This window comes from Diuraphis noxia, unplaced genomic scaffold (genome assembly GCF_037042655.1).
Source record: "Diuraphis noxia isolate RWA-SAM2 unplaced genomic scaffold, SU_Dnox_SAM2 contig0003, whole genome shotgun sequence".
Taxonomy (NCBI): domain Eukaryota; kingdom Metazoa; phylum Arthropoda; class Insecta; order Hemiptera; family Aphididae; genus Diuraphis; species Diuraphis noxia.
Window position 1 is genome coordinate 45,365,560 of NW_028301713.1, and position 15,773 is coordinate 45,381,332.

At 26.6% G+C, this 15,773-nt stretch overlaps 1 protein-coding gene across 3 annotated transcripts in view; it reads left to right on the forward strand.

Moving 5' to 3' along the window:
* The window catches only part of LOC107173679 (limbic system-associated membrane protein-like), a 209,983-nt gene that overhangs the window by 112,806 nt on the left and 81,404 nt on the right, over positions 1-15,773 (forward strand). The gene's annotated exons all lie outside the window — the stretch shown is intronic.

Here is a 15,773-nt window from a genome sequence, read left to right on the forward strand (position 1 = left end):
ATAGTCAATGAAGGCAGTACACCTGACGCGGTCTTGGTGGTCCTGCTGTATACAAAGGGTTGCGAAAAGGGATGTAAAAGGGTGGGTAAAAGTAAATAATGACGATCGTAATACGATATTGTCATAGTATACATAGGCGTGTCTTACGTTTATATTATGATATATTATATATTACTCTATTAGTAAACTTTGAGACGATTCTGAACACTCGTCGTTGTTTTAACCGAATTATTATGCCAACCCTGTAACCGTCGTTTCCGTCTTACAAATATACAACATAGACAATTTTCGTACGGTAAAACTAATGTTTTGTTGCTAGCTTTAACATAATAGTGAATTAAAATGTTGCAGGTAATCATATTTAAAAGTAACAATATTATCTAGGGTGTTTTGTAAGATCTAAAATAATATTAAAGCTAGTTAGAGTCATTTGAAAATTGAATTATATGTATTATATAGTTACAACTTATTTTTAAATTAAAATATTAGTTAGATCATTCGAGGTTCCCTAAATAACTATACACTGGTAAAGGGAATTAGGTACCTCTAAGTGTGAGACTAGATAAAATCACCTTATATATTTTTTTTTTTTTTTTTTTTTTTTATGGTTAAGGCTTCGACAACTGAGGTCATTAGCCTGGGGAACTGTAGGGGAAGGAACTGTGAGGTTTTAACTCGTGGGTTTTTGGCAGAATTTTGAATGGGCACCCGTGGGTTTCTGCCATGCCCGGTTGGGGGTCGGCGGCCTCTCTCTCCAGACATCGCGAAATGCCCAAAGAGCGATGCCGCCCGTGACCGAGATTCGAACCGGCGACTGCGTGCGTCGCAACCGACGCCTTAGTCCGCTCGGCCACTCCACCCCCTTTATATATTTTATACTTTAAGTTTCACAATGATATGTATATTATATATTTTGAGTATTTGGAGTATTTTAAAAGCAAATAACTTGTTAACCTATATAATTGTACATTATATAAATAAAAGTTAAATAAACCCATGATCTGAGAAAATTGTTTTTCTTATTGTAATTATTTAGTAAAATAATCAAAAGGATGTCATAATTATTTGATTTTTATAAACTGGTATGACTTTTTTACTCCATGGGTAACGATGGCATTTATTATATTTCGTTATTGACAAAAATTATATTTTATATTTTATATGTTTTAATTTAATGTCACATTGAAACTGATTCAGAGTTAAATAACTTTATAACCTTATAATATAAAAAATGTCGCTAAGTAATATATTGTTTTTAAATAATTTTAAATAAACCAATAAGTTGAAATAGAAAATTAAAATACACAGTAGGTGACTAATATAATAATATTAACTATTTATGTATTTATGTTACTAAATATTTATGATACAATTTATATATTTGTATGTACTCTTTACACTTTATCTTTATAAAATATATTTATAAAAGCATTTATTTCTTTGGAAATAAAATGTTGTGTAAAAAATAAGCACAAAATAACGCAATTTAATATAAAATAATAAGAAAATAAGTTTTTGCTAACCAGTAATTTGAATTGGAAATGTCGGTATGTCAGAAAAAATGTTATGAACATTTTTCAGAAAACATATTTATAAATATATAATTATACATTTTTCTAAAATATAATATTATATCGTGCTGTATAATACATTACATCACTGTGGACCATTATTGGGACCTGGATTAAAATGCATTTAAACCATACAGATATCCTTTTTTTTTTATATAAATTATGGCGTTTATTGAGAATTTACAATCTGTACATTATATACAATAAGTAAATATGATATAAGAATAATATAAAGACTTTGAGTGACATGAAGGAAGACTCGCAGTCGAGTCACCTTTTACAAAGAGTTTAAAATATTTTTTTTATGACTTATATAAGTGTATTTTAATGGTTAAGCAGGTCTCTGCACCAGTTGCGTTTGAGACGTCTTGTGGGGTTGTCTGAAAGAGTTTTTGAGATCAGCTGAGAGATGAGGTGGTTGTGGTTCATGAGGAGTTTCCCATGAAATCTTTTGTAGAAATTGGTGGCTGTGTCGTGGACAGTTTTGATTTGGAGGTCATCGTGGAGTAATTTGTTCGTTACGTACCATGGAGCTTTGGCAATGATACGTAGGCAAATTGATTGGAATGCTTGGATCGTGTTTGCATTTGATTTTTTGGTTGGGCCCCAAAGTACGATGCCGTAGGTCCATAAGGGTCGGAGGAGGCATTTGTATATAAGGATTTTGTTTTGAATGTTGGTGTTAGATCTTAGTAAGGATCTAAGTAGGTGAAGTCTACTATTTAATTGTTTTCGTTTGTCCTTGAGGTGGGGACTGGAGACCCCATGTGAGTTTTCTGTCGAAAGTGAGACCGAGATATTTGATGGTCTTGCAGTGAGGAATAGTGGAATTATTCATGATGATCGGCGGACAGTCATGTGGTCTTAAGGAAAATGTTATATGCGATGACTTGGTTTCATTGATTTTAATTCGCCATTTATTGAACCAAGGCATAAGGATGTTTAGGTGAGTTTGGATTTGATGGCTGGCAAGGATAGGGTTGACCCTTGAGGCAAGTATGGCTGTGTCATCGGCGTAAGTTCCGATGAGAACAAATATCCTTAAAAATGGATTTTACCACATAAATGACCTTAAAAATTTCGTCTTTATATATATATTTTTTGTATACAATTTGGTGTTTTAATTTACAATTTATAAATAAAATACAATTATTATTTATTATTTTATTGAAAAAAAAAAACTGAAAATTGGAAAAAATGACTTGATGCTGCTATGATGTTGACACGCATATGTTTTTGAGTAGTATTATTCATTCTAAACATATAGGTTATAAAATATACATTAATAATTACGCTAAATTTGTATAAGTATAGTATATTCAACAAATATGCATTTAAAATCAAAACAATGACCTAATAATTCTAAAAATGAAAAAATAACTCTAAAATATTTAAAAAAGCAATTATAAAATGTTTAGCTTTGAAACACTCGTGTTACGTGAAGCGAATTAATATGTACTTGGAAAGCATTGTCTAAGATCAATCAAAAAAATAGGTATGCAATTTGCATTTAAATCTGGGCCCTAATCATTATTATATTATAGTGGTATATTCAAATAAAGGAAATTATTAGAAATTTAAAAGTGCTGTATCAAAAATGTTTCTATTTTTATTTCAAAAATGTCCTCTTAGACAGGGTTGGGCAAGATACTCAAAAAAAGTATCATGATACATGCATTTAGTGTATCAAGATACAAGATACATTTTGAATGTAGAAAAGATACAAGATACATGATACTTTCATATTTCTAATCGAATTTTATTTACTATTAAATTTAAAACGTCTATACATAATTCACTATACTGTCAATACATAAATACTTATAAAGTCATAATTATATTAAATAATATAATAAGTTAATAGGTGGTACACATTATAAATTTATAACTAATACAGTAATACATCAGTATTATAATATAAATACACCAAACTTAATAGATTGCATAAAAATTACATCATAATTTGTATACATTTCAGTTAAGTGCTTTAGTGCTTATCTGTATAACTGTAGATACGTATACCGTATAATGGGCTACGGGCATACGGGTACCTTAATTTAATTTAAAGTTTTTCAAATTATCATACAGCTTTAAAAGTTATACAATTGTGTGGTACATTAATTGTTCGTTATCGTTAATTTCAACTCGATTGCATCTGTACAATTTTTCATAAAAATACAATCCGTGACGAAATTATCTAATAACGAAAATCGAAATGTCTTGGCACTATTCAGTACACATTTTTACAACAAAAGTATCTTGTATCTTTTGGCAAAAAAGATACAAGATACTGGTATAAAATGTATCACGATACAAGATACAAGATACAATTGCATCATTGATACGTATCTTTGATACTGCCCAACCCTGCTCTTAGAAATGTATGAAATGTATTATTACTATACCGCTAACCAATATCGTTTCGAATTTTTCTTTTTTTTTGAAGTTATTTATAAAATGTTTTGTTGTTATTCTTAACGTATGATTACACATTGTGATTAACAATTAAACATTATACAATTAAAATTTAACGGTTCGTGGCGTTTACGACCAGATCATATTAAAAGCTATAGTGTTAAATTGACTGGTATTAGTGGTGTGGCTGACCGACCAATCAGAAAATATTATATTGTGGTTATGGTTAATACTTTTTATTGTCTGAAACCATGAATAGAAATACGTTGTCATTTATTCATGTTTTTCATATCATAATATACGTTTCACGCGGTCTTTATGTTTACGATATAATGCGAACTTCTGTGATTTTGTAAAATTAGTTAATCGTTATACCACAATAATAATATATAAGCAAATATTAGCCGACCAATTACTATTTGACTGTTATGTGACTTTAGTATAAATCTTTAAAAATAAATAAATAATAACACGTTTTAAATATTACTCTTGTTATTAATACTGTTATCGTGATGAGAAATATTAAGATGTATAGATACTTCCCTATCACGCATATTAAAATTAACATAAGTACACATTTTGATCAATGTGCATGCTTTTGATGCACAAATATAAACTTTGTATCTTAAAAAAAAAAAAAAAAAATAATACAAAAATGAATAACATATTATAATATGTTGAATTATTCTTTGTTATTTTCGTATGATAACATTTTGGTTAACAAAACATACTCGAAAAAAAATCACCATGAACTTTTTTCCATCGTTTTCTACATATCTGAAAGCGAATGACTGAACCTTATACGTATAAAAGTCTTATAATAATTGCATCAATGCACGTTTCGGTTTTCCTTTCTTTTTTTTCAATTTCCTCAGTCACCCTTTTGAAGGAATACATTTCTCCGAAAACACTTAATGATAATTCTGTTATTTAGACATTTCGTACATAACAACGAGATGAAAGCAGAGTTATAGAATCGATATATGTATGAACATTGTACATAAATAGGTAGGTATCTGCTATACAGGGTATAACTCTTTTATCAGTAAACATTAATTCCAGTTTATTTCAGTTAGGTGAGACTCTTGTAACATAATCTATAAATAGTTAATATTTATAACTTATTATAACTACTACATCAAAATTTAATTTACAAATATTCTACTTAAAGATAAGAAGCTAAAATTACATTTTCATTTAAAACCTAAAAAAAGACAACAAAATAAATATACATTTATTTATTAAGAAAATAGATTTTTGTAATGATTTTAAATTAAGTGAAAATAGAATATGGACTTATTCAAAATTATATTAATTAGCCGACAAAATGGATTTTAACTGATAAAAAATCATCTTCTATAATTTGTATAACACATACAAAATTATAATACATAAAATATAGCTACCTATAATTACTTAAGATTTATTATTACACATCTCTGTATTCTGTGTTTACTCATTGATATCAAAAATTTACCAACTCAAGTTAAAATGTAATATAATTTTCCATCTAAACTTTAATGGCTAATATTATGCATAGACACTGAAAAAGTATAAATGAAGTTATCCTATAAAAGAGTCTAGGTAGTCAAAGATAGTCATTGCAATAAGTGCTGGTAATCCACATGGTAGCGGATGTATGTGTATGAACAAAATGTATATATTTACACCAAATAATAATATAACGAAATCGTCTGTATGCGAATTACGCATGACTAGACAAGCTGCATACGACTTGAGAGGGAAACTGTTGTTCCGGTTAGGAAATGAGCAAAACAGTCGGCTGGTGTGCAATATTACTTCGATTTTGTACATATAGGTACGCACACTAGGTTACGGTTAGCTGTCAGTATGTCGACTTCTGACAATAATTTCAGTATTTCCGGATCATGGCGATATGATATTGTTTTCCATAATTTAACGGACGTGATTCCCTGTAACACGATCGTATAATCATGTTGGTCTGGAAGGGTTATTTTTATTTTGTTTACTCCAGTAAATATTGGATCAATTTTACAGATATTTTCAGGTTTTATAATTTTTTTTTTTTCATATGTATAAAGACAAAATGTCTTATGAACACCCATAATATATTGTCGATTTATCACATTACAATAATATATGAATAATGAATATTAGGGAATACAATAAACGAACATTTCTGAATTAAACATTCAGTTATCTTTTAATCATAATATGCATGCAATCATGTGCATGGCAATTTTAATTAAAGGTAACCATGTATACTAATTGAAGTGAATAAAATTCGTATTTCAAACCACTATAATTTCATATCACCAGGTATTCTTGTAAAATCGTTTAAAAATATTTTATCTCTAGAGTCCTGGAAATAATCAACCTTTATTTATGTACAAAAATGTAGAAACGTCAAATGAGTTTGCATTAAAATAATTGTTCTGAGTGTTTTGTCTCGCGTACTCGTGTGAAAAGCATAGTACCTATCCGCTCTTTGATATCAAAACGAACTCAGATATATCATGAGCCTTGTGCGCACAACAGTGTGATGACCATTTTTAATTAACAATTGTATATTTTTAAGTAAAACATTGAAAATACGAAACACTTAGTATGACGGTAATTGATTTTAAAAACAATTCTAGAGAAACATTTAAACTTATATTTATTAGATAAAAAGACTCTTTTTTATGTATTCAATTTGTCATGTTTATATAGAAAACTTTCTATGTACATGTGAAATGTCATGCCTCATAAAATTAGGACCACGGAAATACCTATTTTTTCCATAGGTGTTTACATTATTGTATAATACATTTTATACAAATTGTAAGGAAACTTACAGTAAGTTTATGGGAGAAGTACTAAAAAAAAATTCACTTTCAATACATAAATTTAGCTAATTTTTAATAATTTAAAATTAAACTAACTAAAGATAATATATAAAACATATTTTATACAGTAAATGTAACACGTTATTTAGTGTAAAATAATTCCTTCAAAAAAAACACGTCCATAAAAAAAAAAATAAAAAAAATATTAATATATCTAACAATTCAAAAATTAATTCCAACAAATATTTAATATACCAAATATATCAATAAATTATTCAAAATAGTTATTTTTGAACATAACTATTTAGACAATATTGCCAAATAATACTTAAATATTGGTTTTCAAGAATTATGATAAAAAACATTCAATATTTTAATTTTAAATGATTGTATTAAATATTTGGTAGAAGTTTTATATTCAATGCTAGATAACTTGATAATCACATTATCCTTAGTTTTTTGTTATCTTTATTATTTACCTAGATATAATAACTGATTGTAATCCATATTTGTTAAATCATAAAGTGTATACATATTTTGAACCTTACAAATTTTTTTATTTAAATCTACAAAAACATATCTGCCAATATTACAAGGTTTGTTTGTTTATCTTAAATATATTTTGATGAATATAACATCTAAAAAGTAAAAGTAAATTCAGACTCTGAGGCTCTTACTATATTTGATACATGGTCCAAATTATAATTTTTTCTTTCATTAATTTAAATTTTTGTATTTAACTTCAATAACATTTTAAATCTCTTAAACAAGTTTATTATTTTAAAACTACACATTTATTTTTATATATTTGAAGAAAGCTTTAATCTAGAAGACATTTTGGCATAAGGAAAAGCTTAAATTTTAAACATGTATTGCCGAGTCTTCAGAATAGTATAAAATTACGTATCTATAAACAAAAATTAATATTGAAATATATATTAATATATTTGAAGTAAAAATAAATGTTCTATTGTGTTTTAGATTTATAGTTTGATATATGAGTGATGCATATTAAGTTTATATTAAAACTTAAAAGAGTATCATGTATATTATATATAGTAAAAAATATTAAGATTATAAGCTTGCACGATTCAATTAACTATAATTAGCTTAATATTTAAAAGTCTAGATAAATTGGTATATTAAAATGATAATTTAATATTAAATTTCAAAACAATAAGGTACTCTTAATAACTAAGTAGGTAACTAACATAAATCTCATTAACTTTATGCCTTCAATCAGGTAGGCATGTCACCAAAATGTAAAATCAAAATTAAATCTTTATATTAATTGAAATAATTTGCGATTTACAAGAGTGGATAGATTTTTTTTTTGTTCCGTCCTTGAATGCGGATGGGTGAGTGATGTACTGGGGTAAGTACTCTACTCTACTATTTTATTTATTTGTGTTTTCTACAATTATTATTGTGGTATAACCTTATATCCGAATTCATCTTTCATTAAATGTGGATTTAAATTTTTGTCAATGATACTGTTAATAAATTAATAGAAAGACGTAATGAATTTTATATATTTTTAAATTAATTTTAATTTAGAGCAGGAAAATTATTTTATTATACGTCTATACTGCTTTATCATTTCTGTATAATTAGACTGGTGGCCCACTCCGTCCGTCAAACAATTCCTTTCTCGCAACTTAATGTAGTAGTTTAATAATTTAAGTTGTTTTTCATATTCCCTAACATGAATTGTAATATAAAAATTAGCTAATATATATTTAAAAAAAATTCTATGAATGCTTGGAAACTATGCAATGCACTCCTAAAATCATAAGATTAAATTTCTTTATTTAGTTTTTCCTAATTCAAGCACTGGCTTACGACGTACTTGATTTACTTAAATGTGTTTAATGTATGTTGAAGTTTCTACAACAGTTTATTTTTATTTTTTCCTCTCTACTTTTTTTTCAAACACCTATTTTTAGAAGTACGCTATCAAAGATTTCTGGATATACGATTTTGTCCTTCGTATTTATTATCTTCCTTTTAGCGGAGGTATATGCTCACGAAATAACTTTTCTCTACTGTAACAAATCACTATAATTTGATTTCAATGTAAAGAATTTATTCATTCTGGTCACAGATCTGTGAACATTAAAAAACCAATTTCCACATGCATTATATTGTTAATGTGAACATTATTTTTTTTTAATGTTATCGTTTGTACATGAAATTGAAGGGAGACAATTTTTTTTTGTTTGGTATATAATATATACATATATACATATATTTAGGGATCAGCACGCCTGTGGAATTAGATAATGCATGTATCATGACATGCGCATTATGTACGATTTAACCACGAAAGCTGGTTTATAGTGGAATAACAAAATTTCACTGTATTTTACAGCCATGTATTATCATGCATTGCACGTTTCGTGCTTGTATAAAAGTATTCCTAGCTATTTCCTATACATTAAAAAAAAAGAACACGCAGTTTCAGTACGATGATATATTTTAAAACAACGCGTCGTATGATAAACACTACTTGTACGTCATATACGATGTGTCAACGAAATAAAAAGATTTTTTTTTAGAATATTTAATAGTTCAATAACATAATGGTATTACCTAACTAAAATTGATTTGTTATATTACAATCTGAATGAAATAACAATTTAAAGTTAATTCGACACCGAACATTTTCAATGAAAACTGTCCTCTGCCCATTGTACCGATAAATCTAGGAGTGAAATTAAGAATTATGGAAACATAATTAAATTTTCCTTCAGATCGATTTTTCATCATGCCACATTTTAAATGTCGACTGTTATCTTGAATTTATATTAAAATTTAAAATGTTGACATTTGAGAACTTTAAACAATAACTATACAGAATTGAATTTAAAAAAACTGAAAAAGTATAGTATGATTGATCACAAATCAACTCCATGTTCTTAAATTAATTATCAATTATCAAATTGTCTGTGCGATGAACAAAAAATACATGTTTTTAGTGAAAAATTATACTTGTTGATCACAGATTGATATCATGTGCAAATATTGTGTATTGGGTAGTAAATCCCGCAATATTTTCATTATTATAATACATTCATGTGCATTTGATGATCACCAACTGTGCACATATTCACATGACTCAAATGTATATACTATTATGTACTTGGAAAATTGTCTATACAGTATACATATACAGCTAAATTTGCCTAATTCCTTGAAACCCTTCGATACCTATCATATACTATTAATAAAATATATAGATTTGAAGTGAAATGATTAATTATTTAAACTGTATAATTGTTACTGGTTTACGATACTATTAGTCCTAGCTCTCTATATTATGTGTTAAATATTAGACAGTGTATGTCAGAAACGAATCAACAAAACTAGTTTTAATTTTAATGTGATCATTTTATATTACATTTTGTAATTAGTTAAATATTTTATGTTCTTAAAAAATTGTAAAGTTATCATAGTTCATACTAAAAACTTAAAAAAAAAAAATGTATGTATGTATAATAATAATAATAATAATACGTGGTAATATAACATAGATACTGTGTATATTTAACTAATAATAATATTAATAAATATTTTTACGTTGATGAATCAAAAAAAAAAAAAATTAACAAAACAAAGGTTCAATATTATATTATATATATACATATATATACATAAATTGGCTTTAATCTTAAAGTCTTATTATCCTCTTAAAATATACAAACGAAATAACAAAATTCTTCCAGTTGCACGCAGTTCTCTTGTTTAATAATATAATAACAATATTATTGAATTTTTATAAATTGAATATTGTAGTGTTTTTCACTACTATATTATGTTTTTTGACCTCATGGCATTATAAATATAACGTCAATTTTCGTGAAAATAAAAACTTTTACACGAAAAAGGAGAATATTAGTTTCCTTAAAAATCCAAGTCAAAGCATCGACTGTAAATGGAAATTATGGCTGTGCAGTATAAATCCATCATGACTGCTTACCGCAGATTTAATGATCGCGGTGGTGTTAATTTCCTTCGAGGTGTGCATTTGAGGTATTTTCGTTGTGTTTTACAAATATACATAGACAACAATTTGATTAATTCATCATCAATATTTTATTCTAACTGACTTATTTGTTTATTGATTCAACTACAGTCCTGCACAAAGAATATACAATATTTGCTTTACCTTATGTTTTTTTTTTCATCAGTGAAAATTGTGTTATCTTTGTGTTAGAAAATAATTATTACCACATTTTTTTTTTTTTTTTTTTTGAGACGCCATTACGCAGTAAATTATCATTAATTGAGTCTTAAATAACTATTTATACTATACTAACTATTTATTTATTATAATAAAACAAAGAATATACTGGCGTAATGCGTCCGTATAACAGATATCAATCATTATATTAGCCATTAGGTATAATTATAATTAGTATTTCTCAAATAGATATTTCAGACTTGAGTCTACTCTCCCCCTCCTATGCTTCAGACAATACTATATATTGCAACACCAGTAACTAATATTAGTCCAATAGAAGCTAAATTATATTACAAACGCTTCTACAGGCAACTTACCTAAAGAATAACGTATAATTTCAAAATTTCACAGATGTTTCTATTCAGACCTTCTACCACTTAAACCAGTCTAGATTCACTACTAAAACGTCATTAATAATAGATGACTCATCATATCAAAGCTGATCTCAAATTTAGTATGTATTTCTTGATATTTTAGACAATAACGTGGACAATAATTATTTATAAATGTATCCTACTATTAAAACAAAAACTAATTTTGTTCCTTAGGTATAGACTATATATATTGCAGTTATCTTATCAAAAAAGTAGTGAAACCTACAGTAGGTTATCTAATGAATATATCTTGAATATGCTTCGGTAAGATTCCAGTTAGAGCAACTTGACAGAATTATTTTATGATGTATTTTTAAATCCAGAAGTTATCAGGAGTTCACAATTTGGGAATTTCGTATCAACGACATGTTTAAAGCTGCCTTAAGAAAAAAAAAAAAAATGATACCCCCAAAAAATGTATGGCTCACAGTAAGCATTAAATAAGTATCTTAGGTTTCTTTTTTTAAATATTCCGCAGTAAAATTCAATTTTAAGAATCACCGAGTTCTACGAGAATTAAATTAAATTTCTATAATTTACCAAATAAATAATAAAATTAATGTATATTTTAAAATTTAATTACAACAAAATGTATTTATGAACCCAGTCTTGAAAACTACAGCAAAATTATAACATTTCTACAAATAACTAAACTTTACAATCTTATAATAATGTATCAATGTATCTTTATTAATGTTAATGTTAGCTAATAACCTTAGTTGTTGACGCTTAAATTAAAAAAAAAAAAAATGTATTTAGATGTACATGCAAATAAAAAAAAAACCAATAGCTATAAATTATTATAAACTACATTGTACTGTTCATAATATTTTGTAGGTACATACTACATATTATACATTTTCTTTTTTAATTTTCATACGTCCATTTCTTTATAATATGTGTACACCCATGGATCTTCCGATGTCACTAAACCTTCAACATCTTAACCAATAATTATCCAATAATCTTACCTCATTGAAGTATTATATTATGTTATTTGTTATTACCCCGGGTACATTTATTTTTCTTTCATTCGGTATAACACTTCCAAACGGCTTCCGAGCACTTCCAACTCGATCGTAATCTTAAGTGTTTACCTTTATAATAAATCACCTTGAGTTTCATGATTTACATTGCAACTAGTTTTATAGTATAAACGACAGCCGTGCCAAAAGAAACCACAGTATTGATATATTATTGTGCCTTTACCTTTATCCTGTAATCATACATCTTTTCCCCACAAATTGTAATTTCTTCTCCGTTTAACGCCTGCTGTACATTTTTATGTTTACTTTACACAGCAAACCTTTTGACGCACTACATTTACTTCTTATTCATTTTAACAATAGCGATCGTAAATGCAATTCGATTTCGGCTACAACAGCTACCACGCCCATCAGATATCACTATATCAGCGTAAAAGGTTCAGTATTAGCTGCAGGTCTCTAAAAACAATTTCGTCGATTTCCAAAGCCTTTTCCCCAGCTACACACAATAAATATATATTATATAACATAAAGTATAAAATATTATATTATATTACAATATATCCTTATACTGTATGTGTGCATCCACTACACTTTTCACTTTATAATATATTATTAAGCTATAAATATCAGTGCATGTACGTTATATCCGCTGTATAATCTTTTCAAGTTTATAATTCACTTTTGCAATAGCAAAACCCAAAGTAATTTCAATAGATTCTTTTGAACATGATATTTATGTGTTTTCATTTTAATCACTATAAATGAATGTGGCCAAATTATTTATTTATAATGTGTTTTTAAATAACAACAAAAGTAAGTTTTTAACTGGTTTAATATACCTAAAGGTGAAATGCGTAGTTGCATTAATTAAAGTATACCTACGTTATGTCCCATTTGTATTTTTCACGGCTTTTATAGATTGTTTACATAATATGTAAATATACCTGCCATGAATGAAAATTAATAAAAATGTGCATCGAATCCTCTGCCTAAATGGCAAATGTGCATAATGCAGCAGTTTACCTAATAACCATTACCACTACCTATTCATAAACTACTTTTTGAAAACACGAACTCATCTTAATATATTTATTTGCAAAGTTATATTTTAATGTTATGTAATGAATTCAAAGAAATGATAGATTACGATACAAGATATGGAGTAAAATTATTTCTTGTTTTTCATACTTTTTTACAAGGATAATAATATGGTGTATCCTTATAGCAGGTACCTATATTTAAAGTAAATTTGTAATTGTTTACCTTGAGTAAATGAAATTGTAATGTAAACATATTATTTAAAGTATTAGCCTTAATAACAAATTGATTTTAATATAGTTTTTTTTTAGATATTATATATAAAATACAGGTCAACGTGATTTATATCATAAGCAAATGATATTATACTATCCATAAAGATAAAATAAGAAAAAATAATTAAAAGACACTGCAATATTCTACAAATATAACAGTCAATATATTTTGTTTACAACTAGAGATGAACAATTTTCTGGTATGTAATCTTAACCCAATGAAATAAAAATTTTGTAACCCAATGCCCTGTGTCGCCGAGAGTATATTTCGGTTAATAATAAAAAAAAAATTTCTGGCATGCTAAAAAGCTTTCCGTAAGTTGTTCATTTACAATGTGTGTGGATTTGTAACACACTTTACGTAGGTATATATAAAATTTACTTTCTACTTGCCTTTTTTTTTATATATGTGAAGATATAGATAAGGAAAATAAAATATCCCAGACATTTCTAGTTTGTCTTAGACACATTATGCAGCCTTTGATGTTTGAAACATGAATATTGGATGAACTGAAGAAATGTATAAGCTCTGAGTTTGCCCCCTAAATCTAACATGACTGAGTTTTATAGAATAATATAATATTATGTTATATTTACGTGGACATTTTAAAATGCCATATTGGCTTTGAATCGAAAAATAGTCGAATGAAGTATTATATATATATATATATATATATATATATTATAAAGTGTAAAACTATATTATTATTATTAAAAATGTACCATCTGTGATACTTCACTAGGTCATCAGGTTTTATGCAGTGTGACTATATTTTTGGGATAATACATTAATGATATCACGTATGTATCAGTGAATAAACATTATTATTCACCATATAGAAGCTAAAAAAAATATTAGAGTAAATTAAAACGGATATGAATGTCATGAATTTGAGTTCCGGCTAGACATTGTTCGTGTATAATCATGGGAAGACACATATAATATATTATATCATTAAATACATTTAAAAGATTGTTCTTATATTAGAATATGATATGAAAGTATCATAATACATTATTACTTCAAACTTAAAAACAAAATATATAAAAATTTTAAATATAATTTGCATAGCCTTGTACTATATACTTCAGTTTATTTATAAAAATATTCAATAAAATTATCGATGACATGTACAATGATAAAATACCAAACGAATTTTTTTTTTATTGTCTCTAAGCGTAAGAACAAAGCATCAAAAAATCAACTAAAAATTTCAAAAGGCATAGCATGGCTTTTCCAATTCTAGTTAAAGTTATTTTTTTTTTTTTTTTGTAATGCAATGATTTGTTATTGATATTCATTTTTAATATCACAAAAAATAACAAGATGAACCAAGTTGAGTTATAATTATAAAACTATTTGTATCCTGTTTGCCTAAGATTTTAAATCATATTCGTTTGGAAATAGTGCACGCTGAAATAATAGTGTCATATTATATTATATTCTTATGTAAGGAGATAATAAAAAAAATATATATTTCAAAAACTAAAAAAGTTTTTAGAAGTGCATATGATGTTGTTGTAAAAAAGAAAATAATAATGAAAATAATTTATTACTTTAAATTTACCGAATAAAATACCATTATAACTTATAAGTGAACAATGACAATATATTACTTTTTATGAATTATTATTTATGTTATAATATTTTAACGTATTTATTATGTAATAAATAAATTCAGCGAGTCGACTTAAAAACTAAAGTACTGTAAAATACTAATAATATATTTTTTAAAAAATTGTTGATTGACGACCTAATATTATGGGCAATTTTAATTAATTGAAACCAAATATAATATGTATATTATTACTTATAATACGGCTTATCACAATAACCATATCATTTTTAAAAATTGAAAATACCTTTAATTCCTGGAATTACCGACATTGATAATTTAATTTATTGATGGATAGCATCAGGGCCTAAAATACTGTGTCCCCTGACACACATTGTGTCCCCTGAAAATCAAAGTGTGTCCCCTGAATGACAAATGTGTGTCCCAAGTTTTATAACACGTTTTTAGTTTTGATTGCGGAATTAAGACGTAATAATAACAA